Source organism: Podarcis vaucheri (assembly GCF_965113315.1).
Source record: "Podarcis vaucheri genome assembly, chromosome: 1".
NCBI classification, from domain to species: Eukaryota; Metazoa; Chordata; class Lepidosauria; order Squamata; family Lacertidae; genus Podarcis; species Podarcis vaucheri.
In genome coordinates, this window is record NC_138759.1 from 21,813,270 (window position 1) to 21,832,731 (window position 19,462).

The following is a 19,462-nucleotide window of genomic DNA, read 5'->3' on the forward strand; positions in this document are numbered from 1 at the left end:
AGTTTTCCCATTATCTCCGCAGACGAATAATCAAGGATCCAATTCAAAAAATGCTTTCTTGTTTGTTTCCCAAGATTTCTAGGGAACTTGACTTCCTTTTACTGGCAAATGCACTTACGTTACAATTCTATTCCTAAATCCCAGGCACATAACAACTTCTGTGTCAGCAGATCAGACCAGAACTGCTTCAGAGCCTTCTGGATCAGCATGGATGCATGCAGAAGCGTTCTTCAGGTATAGTGAGAAGGCACCTCCTCATTGCCATCTTTATTTATTTTACAGCATTTCTTACTGACCATGGTGATTAACTCCTCCCCACCCCCACCCCCGGCTTCTCTCTGTAATATTTCATTTGTATTCTGGTTTGTTGTTACCTTTTGACAGACATTTCCTCCACTAACTTATAACTTGTACACTCGTGGATAAAAAGGTAAAGGTACCCCTGCCCGTACGGGCCAGTCTTGACAGACTCTGGGGTTTGTGCACCCATCTCACTCAAGAGGCCGGGGGCCAGCGCTGTCCGGAGACACTTCCGGGTCACGTGGCCAGCGTGACAAAGCTGCATCTGGCGAGCCAGCGCAGCACACGGAACGCCGTTTACCTTCCCGCTGGTAAGCGGTACCTATTTATCTACTTGCACCCGAGGGTGCTTTCGAACTGCTAGGTTGGCAGGCGCTGGGACCGAGCAGCGGGAGCGCACCCCGCCGCGGGGATTCGAACTGCCGACCTTTCGATCGGCAAGCCCTAGGCGCTGAGGCTTTAACCCACAGCGCCACCCGCATCCCCACTCGTGGATACTCTAGGTTATATTCAGTATCTCCAGGTCTTTATGCTGTCTTTGTGCTCCTATACTTTCTGCACTGAATGTTGAGGATCGAAGGTACCACCTGTTCTGTGCTAAGAAAGGAAAGGTAGAGGTCTACCAATTGCCGCCATGCAGGAATGTTTAATTAAACACGCTCAATGTGCAGGTTATCAGCCCATGATATGGAGAAGGTGTTTAGAGCAGGACCCAAGAACACCAAGTCCTGTGGGCAGGGGCTGGAAGTCAGAGATGGGTGGCTAGCTATATAATGGCTAGAGAGTCTGCCAGCATCTGAGGCTGTGCTTCGTCTACCAGCCTGCAATTGCACAAGGAAGTGTGAGCTACCAAAATGTGTGTGCCTAAAAAATGGGCTCATGTGCATGGATACGTGCAAACTCCCCAACTGTGGTAACCAGGATTTAAGTTCAGCAGACGGTGAACATCTATTTTAGGAGGAAATGGATGATCATTATGATGGCTCATCTGAAAATAAACAAGTAGTGTTACAAAGATGTCTGGAAAAATAACATGAAGGCTGGCAACATCAACCTTGCCATGCAGGAATCCCTTGCAGACGACCACAGTGCCTGGAGACAGGCAGCCATGTTGTGTATCCATAGCTGTGACCAGAGGAGGAATGACCACTGGGAGGAGTGCAGAGAGAAGAAACGCCAAAACTGGATGCCTTCATCTGCCCCAGCTGCAGCAAAACATGTCTCTCCCATATCGGTCTCTACAGCCACAGCAGGCGCTGCAACCTTCCAACAGCTTGACTTCACGCCCAAAGGTGCACTCCTCCATTGTCTCCTAAGACAGACAGACACCAAGAGACTAGATACACCCAGGACAAACTAAATAAACATTACATTTGAAATTGTGAGGTTTTGTGTGAAGTTGCTATAGTTGGCAGTGCCTAGTGGAAAAAGAAAGAATTGGGCCAGACTCAACTCTATGGCATGCCACAGAAGACACTCGAACTCAGGACGCAAGGGAGAAACATGCTAAGAGGAAGGCAGGCTTGACAAATCCACACCGTGATCAACTCCCGCCTGGAAACCAATGTCCCCGCTGTGGAAGGACGTGTGGATCCAGAATTGGCCTTCACAGTCACTTATGGACTCATTGTTAAAACTGTGTTTATGGAAGACAATCTTACTCGGCTATGAGTGATCGCCAAAGAGAAGAGAGAGAGATACTTTGTGGTGTGGAAGTGGCATTTGGGGGGGCCTAATGCTTCTTTTAGGGTGCAAAGCTACAGTTCCCTGATTCAGTTATGGCAACTGTGGCTCCAAAACATCTGGAGGGGCCCAAGTTGGCAAAGGCTGTGTTTTATATATATATATACACTGGATATTCAGCATCAAGGAGAAAGGCTTTCCTGCAGATAATTATTGTGCTTCCCAGGTCAAATCCAGACATCTGGCGCCTTACTTTAGCTCTTTCATTAGCTTTAGAAAATCCATTTGATTTTATGAAACGCCAAGGCTCTCAAGCTTCCTAAGTACTGACCTAAAGGCTACAGGGAATACTGGGAAATACAACATGATATTACAGAGAGGAAACAGGATCGTCTTGTGCAATAAAGGCATGACATGGAAAAGTGCTGCTTGGTGAGTGGTATTTATGGGTCTGGCTCCAGTCACATGACACGGTCCAGACTCCTTTCAGGGGTTAGAACCCTGTCATGTGACAGGACCTGAATATCTACCACCTTTAATGGCAGCCATAAGAACGCTGACAGATTAGACTCTAGCATATCCTGGAGGATTCACGACTGATGGGTCAGCCCTTGAGCTTCCTAAGAGCCATTAGCGGTGGGCTGTTCTTGAGCTCTGTAAGAAGAGCACTGTGTGTGCAATTGCTCAATCCTGAACCTCCTCCTCTTATGTACAACAGGCAAAAGAACAATTCCGGCTGTGCATCATATTACTGTCTTGAGGGCAATCATTTGTCTATCCACTTTGCCCCCACCGAAAGAACTCTGTGTGAGAAATATGACAAATCGGCCCCATGGCAGGTTCTGCAAAGAGCGCGATGTTGATCAATCCCAGAGAACGCGACCAAAAGGGCAAGAAGCAAATGAGGGTCTGTAGGGATTGGTAGCTTTTCAGACGGGATAAAACACCTGAGAAATATTGAGTTAGGATTAATGTCCTTCAAAAACTTTTGTCTTGTCAGAAATAATAAAGTCCATGTCAGCAGAGCATATGGAGATAAAACAGGCACGTCTTCGATCAGTAGATCTGCAGGCTGTGTCACACAGATGAACAGGCTTCTGCTGAACCATGTCACCTGGTTCATTTCAGATCCTTTTCTTCACCAACACACGGCAGTCCCACGATCAAGCAATCACTGAACGAGCAGTGCTGGATTACCAGATTGGCAGAGTAGGCACTGACCTATGGGCCCCACAACTTTAAGGGGCCCCACGAAATCAATAATCTTGATTTGATTTTGAAAGAAAATTGCAATCAAGCTTTCTTAGTTCATGAGAAACCTCCAGATACAAAGATTTTTGTGAGTTAGTGTGTTGCTTTCTGGGAATTCATGATGTTCCTTAAAGTGTCTTCTAAACCCAAGCATAATGACGCCTTCAACATTGTTGGTGCTGACCTTTAAAGTCCTAAACCCAGTATACCTGAAAGTCCTCAACCCAGTATACCTGAAGGAGCGTCTCCACCTCATCTTTCAGCCCGGATACTGAGGTCCACTTCCGGGTGTCTTCTGGCAGTTCCCTCACTGTGAGAAGTGAGGTTACAGGGAACCAGACAGAGGGCCTTCTTGGTAGTGGCACCCGTCCTATGGAATGTCCTCCCATCAAATGTCAAGGAACTAAACAACTATCTGACTTTTAGAAGACATCTGAAGGCAGCCCTGTTTAGGGAAGTTTTTAATGTTTGATGGTGTTTTTAATATTCTGTTGGGAGCTGCCCTTAGAGGCTGGGGAAACCCAGCCAGATGTGCGGTGTGTGTATAATTATTATAATTATAATTTTTATTTTTATGAGGTCCCACCAACTCCAGCCCTAGTAGAATATTCGAGAGTATTAGGAGATAATTTGCAAGGCCCCCCACCCCGAGATTTCAACTGCCTAGGGGACTCCACAGGGTTTAATCTGGCACTGTGAATGAGCAACAGCAACTCTTTGTGTGTTAGATTGAAATTAGTTTGTGACATTTAAAAATAACTGTGGGTTATAAGAACATGGGGACAGAAGGATCGCCTTGCTGCAACACACCCACCATCCACCAGGACCAGGCTTCCTCATTATGGGGTCCTCTGGAAACCCATCAGTCCCAGTCAGTATTGCACAATTGTCCGTGGAGATGGGAGTTGTAGCCCTGCAACATTTGGAGGGCACCAGCCTGAGGAAGGCTGGTCTAGACCAACATACTGTTCCCTAAAGCGGTCAACCATTTGTTTCTGGTAAGCCCACAAGCATGACCTGGCAAGGGCAACAGCCCACTTCCATTGTTGCTCCATAGCATGTGGTATTCACAAGTGTGTTGACTCTGAGCCTGGAGGTTCTCTGTAACTGTTATGACTAACAGCCATGGATAGTGAGGTCCATAAAAGTATTACATGGTGTGTGAAGAAATTTAATTCCCTCCACATTTTAAAGCAAATATATTGAATTGGCACTTTCCCAAACAGTATGGGAGACAACAATAAACTTACACTTATCCATATTTTGTGATGCAGTTCTCAAACCAGTCCTTGTTTGCAAAACTCCATATATTAATGTGCATAAAAATGAATATACTTGTGAAATTAACATACAAAACTGCATTACATATGGGGAACTTGCTTGCAAAAAAGTGTTTAACAGGATTAATTTGCACTAAAACTGATGAATTTTCATGAAGATTTTCTTTAAAAACAACAACAACCCACAAATTGCTGCAGAAATGTGGAGAACTGAACTGAAGGTTGGAAAAATGAGAAACCGAGAGAACTGAAATTGACAGAGATTCCTGCATTGCAGGGGTTGGACTATCAGTGTTGCCCAACCTTGGATCTCCAGCTGTTTTCAGACTACAATTCCCATCATCCCTGACCACTGGTCTTGCTAGCTAGGGATGGTGGGAGTTGTAGTCCAATAATAACTGGATACCCAAAATTGGGAAACACTGAACTCGATGACCCTCAGGGTCCCTTCCAACTTTATAATTTTATGCTTCTATGACAGATGCTACTATCCCTAGTGAAGAAATCCTTCCTCCTGAATCTTCTATAGTTTCATTGGATGACCCCAAGTTCTATTATTTCTCCACCCCATGCAAAATTGTATAGAGCATTATTATGACCTATTCCCTGTTCCCACAAGCTGTTCTAATGCTAGTCTGTAAAGGATTGATTTTTGTTACCATTAAAAGTGTATTCCCATTATTCTTATGCCGTTAAAGACTGCTTTGTGCTTTTGAAGAAAATAATTACAGATAGAGTTCACTGCAGCAGGAGGCAAGAAGTGCTATGCTTCATAATACAACCCATTTAATAATCTTCAGATTTTCTAATTTCTGATTTATTTATGTTTTATGATGGTTTGGACATATTCATGTAATACTATAATCCCATTGTCCCATGTTGTTACTGCTGCTCTCTGTAAACAGCTGTTACCATGTGAGACAGAGAAATGTTTACAGAACGGAGAAATAAAAACAAGTGGATTTACTGTTTCGCAGAAATTGGAAACAGCTCCCAAAAGCTCTTACGATTTATGCTCACAGGACCCTTTACTGATGGAAGTTGACCTCTCAGACATGGCAGAAACAAGGAGGCTTCTTCTAGCCCCCCCCCCCCCGCCGCCCCAGCTCTCTTTCAAGGAAAACGTAACATGCAGGCAGGACTAAATTTCTATAAGCAGATGCTCCTTGCAAGTAGGATGCGGGAAGCAAATTGCTATAAACCAGGAGCGCCACTCTCCAAGCTTCTCTGCCTGGCCTTCAGGATTCTCCTTACGCCACACCCATTGCCCAGATGCACCTGCTCCTGGCCCCTACTTTGCATCCTCCTCGAGTGCCTTTATCTGACTGGAATTTGTCCTTGAACTCTGACAATGCATCTTGTTTGCTTGTATGGATTATAGAGAGGGGTGCATAAGGTGTGCATAGAAACTAGATTGTACTACCCAAAGGTAACATTAGCATCCATCTTTCCACCTACTTTTAACGGAATAATAATAATAATAATAATAATAATAATAATAATAATAATAATAATAATTTATTATTTATACCCCTCCCATCTGGCTGGGTCCCCCCAGCCACTCTGGGCTTCTTCCAATAAAACACTAAAATACAATAACCTATTTAACATTAAAAACTTCCCTAAACAGGGCTGCCTTCAGATGTCTTCTAAAAGTCAGGTAGTTGTTTATTTCCTTGACATCTGATGGGAGGGCATTCCACAGGGCGGGTGCCACTACCGAGAAGGCCCTGGTTCCCTGTAACTTGGCTTTTTGCAGCGAGGGAACCGCCAGAAGGCCCTCGGCGCTGGACCTCAGTGTCCGGGTAGAACGATGGGGGTGGAGACGCTCCTTCAGGTATACTGGACCAAGGGCCGTTTAGAGCTTTAAAAGTCAGCACCAACACTTTGAAATGTGCTCGGAAACGTACTCCATTTTCGGAGGGGTGAGGCAGAGACTAAAACCTCCCCGCCAACCAAGACTCTGCCTATCCAATGCCTAAAACAACAAAGTTGTGACAATTGCTATGAGGATGGCGAAAACCAGAGGGCTGGAGCCAATTCTCCAACTAAGAAAATTCCAACCTGGCCCTGAATGTGGCAACTGGCTATGCCATAGCAAGGTTGAGCAGAACAACATGCAACAGCAATATATAGGTGATAGGGAGATCGAACAAAAAGAGGCTGCAGAGAAAGCCACATGCCTATGGTGACACACGGGCCTGGAATGACACAGACTGAGAACTGCACTCTAAACTGTCTCTTGCACCCTGTGCTGCTGTCTGCTGCACAACTTAGTAAGGCAGAGCCGCAGAGACAAATCAACCTGGCCACCCACTACTGTAATGATACCGATCTGCAAGTCACCCTCTAGATCAACTATTGCACTTTAAAAACCCTGAAACTAAATCAACTTTTGATGGACAGGAAAGGGATGGACAAACGCACTGAAAGATGCGGCAGGAACAAATGTTTAATGGGAATACATATAATCACAGTGCAATCAAATCAGGATGATTGTTCTCGCATAACCTCCCAGCATACAAGTCAGAATGAATGCTCATTAAAGACTGGACGTGGTGTAACCTCTGTGAAAGTTTTGTGCAAGCCAAAAGCAGGTCTTCTGGATGAGCCCAGGGTAAGCTGGTAAAAGCTTTTCAGAGCTGCTTTTCAGCCACTTGTTCCAAGCCTTTTTTTTCTTCTTGTTATGTTCTGGCACCTTATTCAATTCCATCCTCCTTAATAGCTATGATTCTTTTGCTAACCTTTCTGCGTTGTTTAAAAAAAGAAGTGATTTCTGTATAATGAATGCTTGCCAAATTGATTTTTGGCATCTTTAGTCAATGTGGGTGGATGTGTTAAGCAATTTGCGCTAAGAAAGAGGCATATGACATGATGACTTGCAAATTACAGGGAAGCCAACAAATTTGTCGAATGATTCTTGGTTCCTTCTGAATAAACAGGTATTGGCTGTGTTTACTGCTTCACTCAAAAGGAGAATAACTTCAAAATCTGGGGCATAAGCAGCAGAATTGAGCTCTTTTGAAAAGAGGCCATACCATTGTGTGTTTATATTTATATAAAATAAGTAAATTCTTTGGATCAGACTGTAATAGGAAACATTTGCAGATTGGTTTTTTTGGGGGGTGGTGGGAATCAGTAATAAATATTTTGGTTAACCCTTAATAATTCTGATTTCTCCTCATATGTTTTAAGCTCTGCCAACCATATTAGATGTGGAAATTATACTTGTGGTATAAAAGCACGGTGTAAAGCAGAAGGGTAAATGAAAACAGCATTCCATTATAATAAGAGTGGGGTGTTTTTTTGTTAAAAAGAGAAATAGGAAGTTCCCTTATACTAGGTGAGAATATTTGTTGATCTAGCCAGTGTTGTCTAGTCTCATGTTCAAAGACTCTCTCAAGGCAAATCTAAAGAAATGTAGTATAAACACCAACAACCAGGAAATACTGGCCCGCAAGTGCTCCAATTGGAGAACAGCCTTTACCAAAGGTGTCATGGGTTTTGAAACCACTCGAACTCAAGACAAAAGGGAGAAACGTGCTAAGAAGAAGGAACCCTCACCATGATCAACTCCTGCCTGGAAACCTATGTCCTCACTGTGGAAGGACGTGTGGATCCAGAACTGGCCTTCACAGTCAGACAATCTTACTCGGCTACAAGTGATTGAAGAAGGAGAAGAAGAAGTCGTTTCCAGGCCAGTGGCATTGGAAGGGAGGTGCGGTGGGTACGGACCGCCCTGTGTGTCATCACCGAGGGGGGTGACAAATTGGCAGAAATATGTGTTTTAAAAACACAGCTGGGTACAAACAGGTGCCCCCACAGCAGACTCCTTCATTGGAGCCTGGCTCCACGCCAGGAGGTGCTGTAGTGCTTGGTGCTTGGTGCAACTCTGCCCTGAACCAGGGCAAAAAGAGCAGGTGAGTGGACGGCACCGCTGCCGCCCACCTTTCTTGGCCACAGCACACCTGGCAGCAGCAGCTCTTCTGACCTGGCAGTAGAGAGCAGCCCTCCTCTGCCATGGCGAGGCACACCCAGGGACAGCAGCTCCAATGCCGGGTCAGGTTTGACCCAGTGGCAGAGAGCATGAGGGTCAGCGGCAATGCTGCCACCCACTCTCCTTGGCGTTGGTGCCCCCAAGCCCAGCTTCTGTACCTCCGTCGCCATGTCATGTCTGACCCGGTAGCGGAAGGCAGGGGGAGAGTGAACCACAGCTTCCCCACCCCTCTCCTACCCTGAACTGTGGCGCGTGGGAGGGCACCCTCCTCGGAGGTGTGCCCCATGTGCCTGCCCCGGGCAGCACGGGCATATGCTTCACTACTGCTCCAGGCAGGAACAGAGAACATTGTACCCTACAGATGTTTTGGACTCCAATTCCCATCAGCAAGGTCAACAGTCAGGAATGATGGGAGTTGTAATGCAGCAACACCTGAACATAAGAATACAACAAGAGCCTTGCCAGATCAGGCGGAAGACCTGTCTAGTCCAGCATCTTCTTCCCACAGTGGCCAACCAGTTGCCTATGGGAAATCTGCAAGCAGGACCTGGGCGCAACAGGGCTTTCCCCACTTGTGATTTCCAAGCATACTGTTTCCAACAGTGGAGGTGGAGCATAGCCATTAGGGATAGCAGCCACTGATCACTTTATCTTTCCATAAACTTGGAGGGCAAAAGGTTCCCCATCCCTGCTCCAAGGTCAAAGGTTGGAAGTCTTTCCCATCTCCTGCTTCCCGGTCCTTTTAAGCAGATGGTATTGTGGTGGTGGGGATGGAAAACTGGAGAGAGAGGCAATGGAGTATCCTGGAACAGGGCACTGCTGGCTGGCTGGCAAAACAGAAGCTTTCTGCCCTGGAACGTTATGATTCAGGTCCCAGCCTTCATTTTATCTCTCTGAAGTTCTCTTATACAAGGGCATGGTGCGGGGGTGGTGTGGGAAGACCAGTATTCAATAAAAATCCAGTCTGGATTATTGTAACTCACTCTATGTGGGGCTGCCCTTGAGATTGACTCAGAAACTCCAGTGGGTGTAGAATGCTGCAGCGAGACTCCTTAAGGGGTCCTCGCTGTGGGATCACATTCACCCAGTGCTATACCAGCTGCGCTGGCTCCCGGTGGAGTACAGGATCAGGTTTAAGGTGCTGGTTTTAACCTTTAAAGCCCTATACGGCCTAGGACCCTCGTACCTACGGGACCGCCTCTCCTGGTATGCCCCACAGAGAAACTTACGGTCTTCAGATAAAAACATCTTGAAGGTCCCAGGCCACAGAGAAGTTAGGGTGGCCTCAACCAGAGCCAGGGTGTTATGTACTGAGTTGAATAGGATCCAAACTGCAGCAGTCTGATTGGTCCTAGAACAATAGGATCCAAAATGCAGCAGTCTGATTGGTCCTAGAACAATAGGATTCAGAATGCAGCAGTATGATTGGTTGGCAGGAACCACCCAATCCTGCTCCAGATAGAAGTGAATCCACAACCTGATTGGCTTACAGTAGAATTCCGGAATTAGCCAATCATGTGCAGCCCATTGTGTAAATAATGTATATAAAGCAGATACTGTGAGGGGACTTTCATTCATTCCTCCTCACCACTATGAGCTGAATAAAGAGCATGAAATCACTTTGCGACTCTGAGTATATTTCACAGGGCTTTTTCGGCTGTGGCCCTGATCTGGTGGAACGCTCTGTCACAAGAGACTAAGGCCCTGCGGGACTTGAATCTTTCCGCAGGGCCTGCAAGACAGAGTTGTTCCACCAGGCCTTTGGCCAGGGCACAGCCTGACCCCCTCCTTTGGCAATCCTCACGGAACTCTAGACTAATGGTTGCCATTCATTTGATTTGAACTGATTTTATAATGAACTGATTTTAGAGTGTTGTATTATTTTACTGTTGTTAGCCACTCTGAGCCCGGCTTCGGCTGGGGAAAGCGGGATATATATAAAAAAGCATTTCAGCGGACAACCCGGTTTCCAAGCAGAGAAAGTGACCAAACGGCATAGTATCTCATCCAACAACTAGCTGCGTGGAACCGCTTTCCGGAAACAAGTATCAAGTATTTCTAGCCTGCAGTCCAGTGGTTGCAGGAACCTAAATCCAAAGGGGGAAAGTCAGGAGAAATCAAAGTGGGGGAAATGGAGAAAAATGCATGAAACCCCAACAAGTGTAGGTTTCACAGTGGAATATCAAAGGAATATTGAAATAGAAGAATATCATATACCGATACTTGGGGTTTTTCATGTTTTGCATTTGCTGACTTATTTTTCAGCCCAGCGAAGCCCTCTGCCCTTAAGCCTCACAACGTACATTTTATTGGGTTTAAAGGAAACAGATTGGGAATCTGGGTCAAGAATATCTCTCTTCTCCCCACCCCACCCCACCCGCATAGATGTTATGGTTTAGCTAAAGGAAGCTTTAAGAATGTTTGATGTGCTGCTTATTAAGAGCTATTTAAAGAGATGGGGAAGTGAAAGTACAAAGACAGCTGGCTGGGGGCTTGGTTCAGAAGAGGAGGGCTGGTTTCTGAAAAGAAGCCTTCCTATCAGTAAGCAAGGAAATGGTTAGATGCTTGAAGGTGAGCCTGGGGAGCAAGGGAAAGCCACACATGCTTTTTTTGACCAACAAAATTGTCCTACAAAACAAAATACTTCTACACGCAGCTTTAAACTATGGAACTTTCTCCCATAGGAGGCAGTGATGGCCACCAACGTGGGTGGCCTGAAAAGTGGATTATGCAAATGCATGGAGATTAAGCATTTCAATGGCCACTAGGTATAATGGCTCTCCTCTCCTTCCATGGTCAGAGGCAGTAATTCTTCTGAAGACCGCTTGCTGGAAACTGCAGGAGGGGGAGAGTGGTCTTGTGTGGGTTTCTGATAGACACCTGGTTGGTCACTGTGAGAACAGGATGCTGGCTAGAAGAGCTGCTGGCCTTCTTATGCTCTTCTTATGCTCCCGGGTTAGTAGATTTCGGGGCTCTAGTGAAAAATAAAGTAGATCTAGCAAGTCTGAAGTCTGCTCCCTCCTGAAATGAAAAGGTGATATTGAAAGAGAGATTCTGAGGAGCTTAAATATGAAGCCCAGTGTAGCCCTTCCCCTGCCTAGTGCCCTCAGACTATAACTCCCATCATTCCCGGTCATGGGCCATGCTGGCTGGGGCTGATGGGAGCTGTAGTCCAACAAAAGCTGGGATAGGTACTTTTTATCACCTTTGGTGGACGTGCCCGAAGATTAAGGCTTTCTGGGAAATGATATATAATGAAATGAAAAAGGTACTTAAATGTACTTTTCCCAAGAAACCAGAGGCCTTTCTCTTGGGCATTGTCGGCCAATTGGTGCCAAAGAAGGATAGGGTTTTTTTTATGTATGCTACTACAGCAGCAAGAGTTCTCATCGCAAAGTATTGGAAGACACAGGATCTACCCACTCTGGAAGAATGGCAGATGAAGGTGATAGACTATATGGGACTGGCTGAAATGACTGGCAGAATCCGAGACCAGGGGAAAGAGACGGCGGAAGAAGATTGGAAGAAATTCAAAATTTATCTTAAGAAATATTGTAAAATTAATGAGTGCTAAAATGTTGAGGTTATAGAAAAAAGGGGACTACAGCTGTAAAAGATTAAGTAAAAGAAAAGAACAAGGGAAAATTAGATAAACTCAAGGGGGAGGATTTGCTGAAACAAATTTGGAAATTGGGATGCAGAAAGGGGAGGTACGGGGAAGTCGGTGAAGTAAGGTTTAAGAAAAAAAGGATTTGAAATTATACATGTTTGTTTGTGTGTTTGTTTGTATTGTGTATTGTTTGTGTTTATATAAATTGTGAAAAACCAATAAAAAATTATAAAAAAACAAAAGCTGGGATAGCTCAGTGGGTAGAGTAAGAGACTCTTCAACTCAGGGTCATTGTTTTGAGACCCCTGTTCCTGCATTGCAGCAGGTTGGACTAGATGGACCTTGTGGTCCCTTCCAACTCTACAATTCTAACATCTGGAAAAGTCCAGGTGCTGAGATCGTGCATAATGTCCAAGTTTTGGAGGCCCAAAACTGGGACGCACGTCTTCCAGGAGATGCTCGTGGACAAGTCACTTGACCCGTGCCTTGCTCTCACCCTGAAAAAAGTGCTTTCCCCGGGGCAAAATCTCACCATGATCTCACATGAGAAACAGGATGTCCCTTTCCCCTCAGGGCACTTGGCAGGTATGATAGTGTTAGACTAGGCCTAGGGAGATCCAGTTTCAAGTCTGCACTGAGCCGCAGAACTCACAGCGCAACTTTAGTCAAACCTACCTTTGTTTGGAAAATAAAAGAGGGATGAGGTGAAGAATTGTGTATGCCACCCTGAGATCCTTGAAGGGAGGGTGCAATAAAAAAATAGAATAAAATAAATGAAATTATTCTACTGGAAGCTATTTTATTTTTAAACGTTCCAATCTTTTGGTTAATAAATTCTTTTAATGGTTTTGATTCCCACCTCCCCACCCCCCGCTACCTAAAGCTGATGCACATACACATCCTGACAACTTAAAGCTAAGTATACATTCCTGCAGCCACCATTGTATATACATTTTGTGCAAATTGAGAAAATAACATGGTGTGTGTAATTTCATCAGACCGGAGGGATCAGTCTAAGATTCGCATCTGAAGATTAAATGGTGCAATTACCGTGGCAGACCATCTTTCTGGAATCTCTTCAGTCAAAAGACCAAGCAAACCATAATTGAGGATTCTAGTGGAATATAGATGTAACAAAAATGTTCTCGACCACTGAGATTACATCATCTTTATTTCAAAAGATCCCGTGTTGTTCACTCCCAAAGCCAGAGAAACCACAGCTTGCTTTTTTATGTCATAGAGATCAGTGACATTGTACAGATGAACAAAAACACAAACAAAACACAATTAGGGCTTATAAGGATTAGTATGTATATACATGTGTGCTTACTTGCACACCCAGAAGGAGAAGAAAAAGGCTTAGTGGTTTGAACTTCAGTTTAGACTCTGGAGAGCCACTAGTTCAAGTTGGGAGTAGAGAGAATTCAGCCACTTTCCCTCTGAAGCTGGCGTTTTGGGCTGTGTTTGGGCCCTTCATATAATTACAGATACTTAAGAAGAGCTCTGCTGCAACAAATCAAAGTCCAGGGTCTCGGTTCTCACAGTGGTCAAGCACAACCAAGTGCTTAGGGGTCCTACCCTCTGAAGCAGCAGAGAATAAGCTTGCTCCATCTTCCACGTGACAGCCCTTGAGATATTTGAAGATGGCTATCATATCACCTCTCTTTTTCTCCAGACTAAACATGCCCAGCTCCTTCAAGCCTTCCTCCTAAGGCTTGGTTTCCAGAACCTGGATCATCTTGGCCACTCTCCTCTGCACGTGGTCCAGCTTGTCAATATCCTTCCTGAAATGATCCCAGCTAACTAAGGAACACAAAGCCCATGCAATTACATCACGTAGATATATGACATTTCTGCATCTTGCATGTTATTTGTGTGATCATTCCTGAGTGTTATCAATAGCGACTGCAGAAGAGAAATCAGATATACCATATTTTTTGCTCTATAAGACTCACTTTTTCCCTCTTAAAAAGTAAGGGGAAATGTGTGTGCATCTTATGTTAGCGAATGCAGGCTGCACAGCCATCCCAGAAGCCAGAACAGGAAGAGGGATTGCTGCTTTCACTGCGCAGTGATCCCTCTTGCTGTTCTGGCTTCTGAGATTCAGAATATTTTTTTTCTTGTTTTCCTCCTCTTGTGGTCTGGTGCGTCTTATAGAGCGAAAAATACGGTACTTCATAGCTAGTTGTTAAACAAACACACTTTTGCATTCACATTAGTCTGCTGAATTCTGGGTTCCTCCTCTGAACCATCTAAAGGAGCTTCTTCCTTCCTGACATTATTTCAGAAGCAGCCAATGTGATGGAGCAAGAGTGGGAAAATACGAACTACAAAGGCAGAAGGACACTTGGTAAACTGTTCTAATTATAAAGAGGGAACACAACTCTGGGCAGCCTTTTTGTTGTTGTTGAAGCCCCACGTTCCTTGCACTGTGTAGTGCCACACTAATTCCTACTTGAATATACTGAAATTCACAAAGATGTGATGAGTATGGATTAGATTGTTGATGAGATCACGAGTCTTCTGGACTAGGAATGGTCCTTTCTATGCTGCCTACACAGTTGTTGATTAGCTTAACATCTGCTCCATTAAAAAACAAAACAAAACTGGTGGAAAGTAATATTAAAGATAAAATTGCCTAGCGTAGAGAAGAGCAAGTCTTGCTGAAAAAGAATGAGCTTGGTTTCCCAAAACGTAAGTGCTGTTTAAATAATGGAGTGCTGGTGGTGTCCTGACCTGGGACATTGGCCTTTGTCATGCTGATGTTGAGGCCGAACTCCCTGCAGGCTTGGGCAAAACGGATGATGAGTTTGCGTAGAGCTTCGTCGGAGTGCACTTTCAAGGCTGCATCATCTGCAAACAACATCTCTCAGACCCACCACACTTTCGTCTTGACGTGAGATGTGCCAGGTTGAATAGACCTCCATTCCTCCTTGAATGGAAGAAGTACACACCATCTTCAGTAGAGCTGAAAGCATAGGAGAGAAGAGGGATAAGAATATGCCAAAGAGACTTGGAGGAGCGAGAACATACCTGTGTTTCACACTGCTCTTTATCAGGAAGACATCCAAGGATGAACCGTCAGACTATGCAGGGTGGGGCATGCTGTCATGGAAGGACACAATACTCTTGTGGAGATTAGGTGGGCATCCTATCTTGCCGAGGGTTGTGAGGTGTAATAATGTTCACCATCTTAGATGGCTTTAAAAGGAGATTAATTTCACACAGGACAAGGCCATCATCAGCTACTCTCCCTAGTATTGGAGGTGGTATACTCTCATAGGGATGGGGGTGCCACTGTGGTCTAAACCACTGAGCCTCTTGGGCTTGCCAATCAGAAGGTCGGCAGTTCAAATCCCTGCAACTAGGTGAGATCCCACTGATCTGTCTCAACTCCTACCAACCTAGCAGTTCGAAAGCACACCAGTGCAAGTAGATAAATAGGTACCACTGAGGCGGGAAGGTAAACGGCGTTTCCGTGCACTCTGGTTTCCATTCACAGTGTTCCGTTGCACCAGAAATGGTTTAGTCCTGCTGGCCACATGACCTGGAAAGCTGTCTGTTGACAAACGCCAGCTCCCTCAGCCTGAAAGCGAGATGAGCGCTGCAACCCCATAGTCCCCTTTGACTGGACTTAACCATCCAGGGGTCCTTTACCTTTTACCTTTTTACTCTCATACCAGTTGCAGGGAAACACGAGTGGTAGAGAGCTATTAGATTCAAGTCCTGATTGTGGTCTCTCCTTGGGCATCTGGTTGGCAACTGTGAGAACAGGATGTGAGAAAAGCTGGATAAATAGAGCAGGGCTCTTGAATTCAGGTTCTGAATGCCGGTGGTTTTCAAGCAGAAACAGCATCACTGAGAAACAAGTGGGAGGTTTGCAGAAGTACAAAAAACTTTAAAAAAACAAAAACAAAAAACCCCAGACCTGTGTTCAAAACTACAAAAACCAGCCTAAGGATGACTGAGTGTGCTCAGGAGCCATTGGCTGCCACTTTGGAACCGACCCACTCCCAAAAACCATGGAGTTGGGAACTGCAGAACAAACAAACAAACAAACAAATAAAAAACCACATGGCTAGTCGACTGGAACCCTTAACGATGCACTGCACCATTTTGTTGCGAGTCTCATTTACAGATGTTCAATAGTACTAATTCCCACTTTTGTCTTGGAGTTCCTTGGCTTGTAGCCTTTCCTGACCCATTAAGAGCTGAAAATGGAAATCCCTCCCTTTAGAGGGACGGGTTATCCAAATACCCGTGCTCCGTGTCCCTTCTCCCCCCTCTCCAGGTTGCCAGAGTTCTATTGAACTTCTCAAGGAATTGAGCATGAAGTGCATATCCTGCCTTCTAGTCATAATAGTGGGACCTGAGGTGCTGTATCTGGTGCCGTGCCCTGTCGTCCGCCTCTAATCCACGCTGGCGCAGAAGTGTTGCCACCATTAGATCACCCGGACCCTTTTGAATGTGGCCGGCGATCGCCTTTCTAATTTCTCCCACACCTTTGAAGCTTAATAGCTTTAAAACCATGCAAGTTGTAAAAACAATCATAGCAGGAATATTAAAAACAACAAGCAGAATGGGAACCTTCAAAAGAATGCGAACTCTACCACTCTGCTGGCGACGCGAGGGCCCCCGTAACTCAGTCATCTGAAGGCCAGCTCTGAGAAAACGCAGAAGTATCCTGCGAATTTGTTGATGCCAGCTCAGACAGACTGTTTATTTTCGTGATTTCATGGAAGAATTTTAATTTAATGAGTGTTTTATACACGAATGCAAAGCATAGTTTCAGCCCTATAATTATTGTGTCAAAATATTTCTGCTTAAGCGGCAGCAGCTGACTGCAAAGATGTGATTTACATCTGAATTGTATCAGGGGGACGCAGCTAAAAGTAATCAGCATATGCTTCTTAATTGAATAAAAAAATTAACAAAGAATAGCATGGCCTTTACAGGCTCCCCGCCGCCGCCTCCCCCAAGTGCCTTTCGATGAAACTTTACACTTATTTAGTACAGAGCCCTTAGGACTAAAACTTTCAAAAGGTTTTAAGCAGTCGCAAGGGTGTACCAATTTGCCGCCTGTGGTTACAATGCATGCAGCCGGGCGGATTGTAAAAGCATCCAACTCATCATAGTTGTAGGTCTGCCAGAAGATTTTAAAAATCTGACTGTCTAGTTCATTCACCCATTCATTCATTTTTTTTAATAGTCCAAATCACACTTGTTGTTGTTGTTTCATGTATACAATATGGTCCTGCCAGGAGTCTCATGTACATTGGAGGTTGTATGGTTGGTCAATTCCAGAAGTAAAATTCTGTGTCAAGAAGGAGGTAGATTCTGCCCTTGCGCAGATGATTCAAGGCTCTGCTATCAAGGCAGACAGAATCCAGGCTGGTGCAATGCACTGAAAGCACCAGAGAAGAACTAGACATACAGTATAAAGGTAAAGGTAAAGGGACCCCTGACCATTAGGTCCAGTCGTGGCCGACTCTGGGGTTGCGGCGCTCACCTCGCTTTATTGGCCGAGGGAGCCAGCGTACAGCTTCCGGATCATGTGGCCAGCATGACTAAGCCGCTTCTGGCGAACAAGAGCAGCACATGGAAATGCCGTTTACCTTCCCGCTGGAGTGGTACCTATTTATCTACTTGCACTTTGATGTGCTTTCGAACTGCTAGGTTGGCAGGAGCAGGGACCGAGTAATGGGAACTCACCCCGTCATGGGGATTCGAACTGCCGACTTTCTAATCAGCAAGTCCTAGGCTCTGTGGTTTAACCCACAGAGCCACCCGCGTCCCAGACATAGAGTATATGCAGCATCAATAACTAAATTATTGTTGTGTTTTATTTATCTTGCCCAGGATAACCCAGTGTGACTTATAAACAACCAAACCAAACAGTAGGAAAATCACAGCACCAAACTCCCATGATTCTCAGGGTTAATGGGGGTTGCAAACATATACCCCCCCCGCCCCAGAAGCAGTTAACATTTGCTTGTTCAACATCCTCCACCTCAAAGGCAGGACTCCTGGGAAATGGGAAGAATCTCAGCAGAAGGTGGATGGGAAATGGAGTTCCTGACTTCGAGTTTAATTAGTGCAGTGGGTAGCCAGTAATCCTGTGTCCTACTTTACAAAGGTCAGTCCTCCATGAGTAAGATGGTCAGAGGACAGTCTTTCCTTTCCAAGGATCCTCTAGTTGAAGGGTTATCTGATCCAAGTCCAGCTGAAAGATTATTAAAACAACAACAACAATTAGAAGGGGGAGGAGCCTTGAGGTTTCCATCAATGGTGAGCACTTGGACATTAGACACACAGGTCACCTGGTCCCAGTCTTTCCCACTTTGAGGAGCTGTGTTGCATTTGTATTTACATTATAGCAATTATTTCTAAGTTTTCATCTTGACTCATTAGCATGTGCAAATTGCATGCAAATCTCTGTCCTCCTGTGTCCTGCTTTCGAGGCAATGTGTCAGTACTCTCCCTTTTGGACCTCAGGAATATTTCCTTCCACTTGTCTCTTGCCCCATCAATCAGGGATGGGAAGCTTGTGAGATCTGCTTTCCAGCTCCCCCACTAATGCAGTCTGATGATGATGATGTTTAGTTTATTCTAGATCATTTCTTCAGACCAAAACACTATAAAGTGAACAATATCAAAATTACAATAAAAGGCTCAACCCACCCACCCCATAAAATCCAGCAGACCAAGATTATACCCATGGATTGGACAACCTTTTTCAAATAGAGAACCACATTTCCTTATAGGCTGTCTTCCAGGGGATCATGCCAATGGTGGGCAAAACCAGAGTCAAACACAGATGCAGCAATGACTCTCACCTGTGTACAGTTGGGTGCATTCCAGCCACACAAAAGTCAGAGATTACTACACACACATGTGCCCACCCCATCTTTCCATTTAGGCAATGGATCACAAGCTATCCAGAGGTTAGATAATATTCAGTCTTCATTGAAACTTTGTTCTGCATTCATCCTGTGGATAATAGGCCTTCCCATTAACCACCTATTCATACCATACTTTTCAATGCGTCTCCCCATCACTTTCCTATCCCCGAGGAGTCTGTTTTCTTTTTTTAAAGTGGATTATATGCACTAGGGCAACAAGAGTGTTTTAATCCACTTTAATTGCACAAACCTTAATTTCCTGGTATGCACTTGAATCCCTCCCACAAAATTACTGAGAGTCTGGAGGCTCCCAGGGTCTTTGTTCTTTTATTTACTTCAGGAGTATTTGATGTAGGCTAAGACGGCGATATTTAGTCGTGCAACGCTTGAAATCTGTTCTCCAGTTTTTCAAAAGTTTTCTTCACCTGTGAAAGGAGGC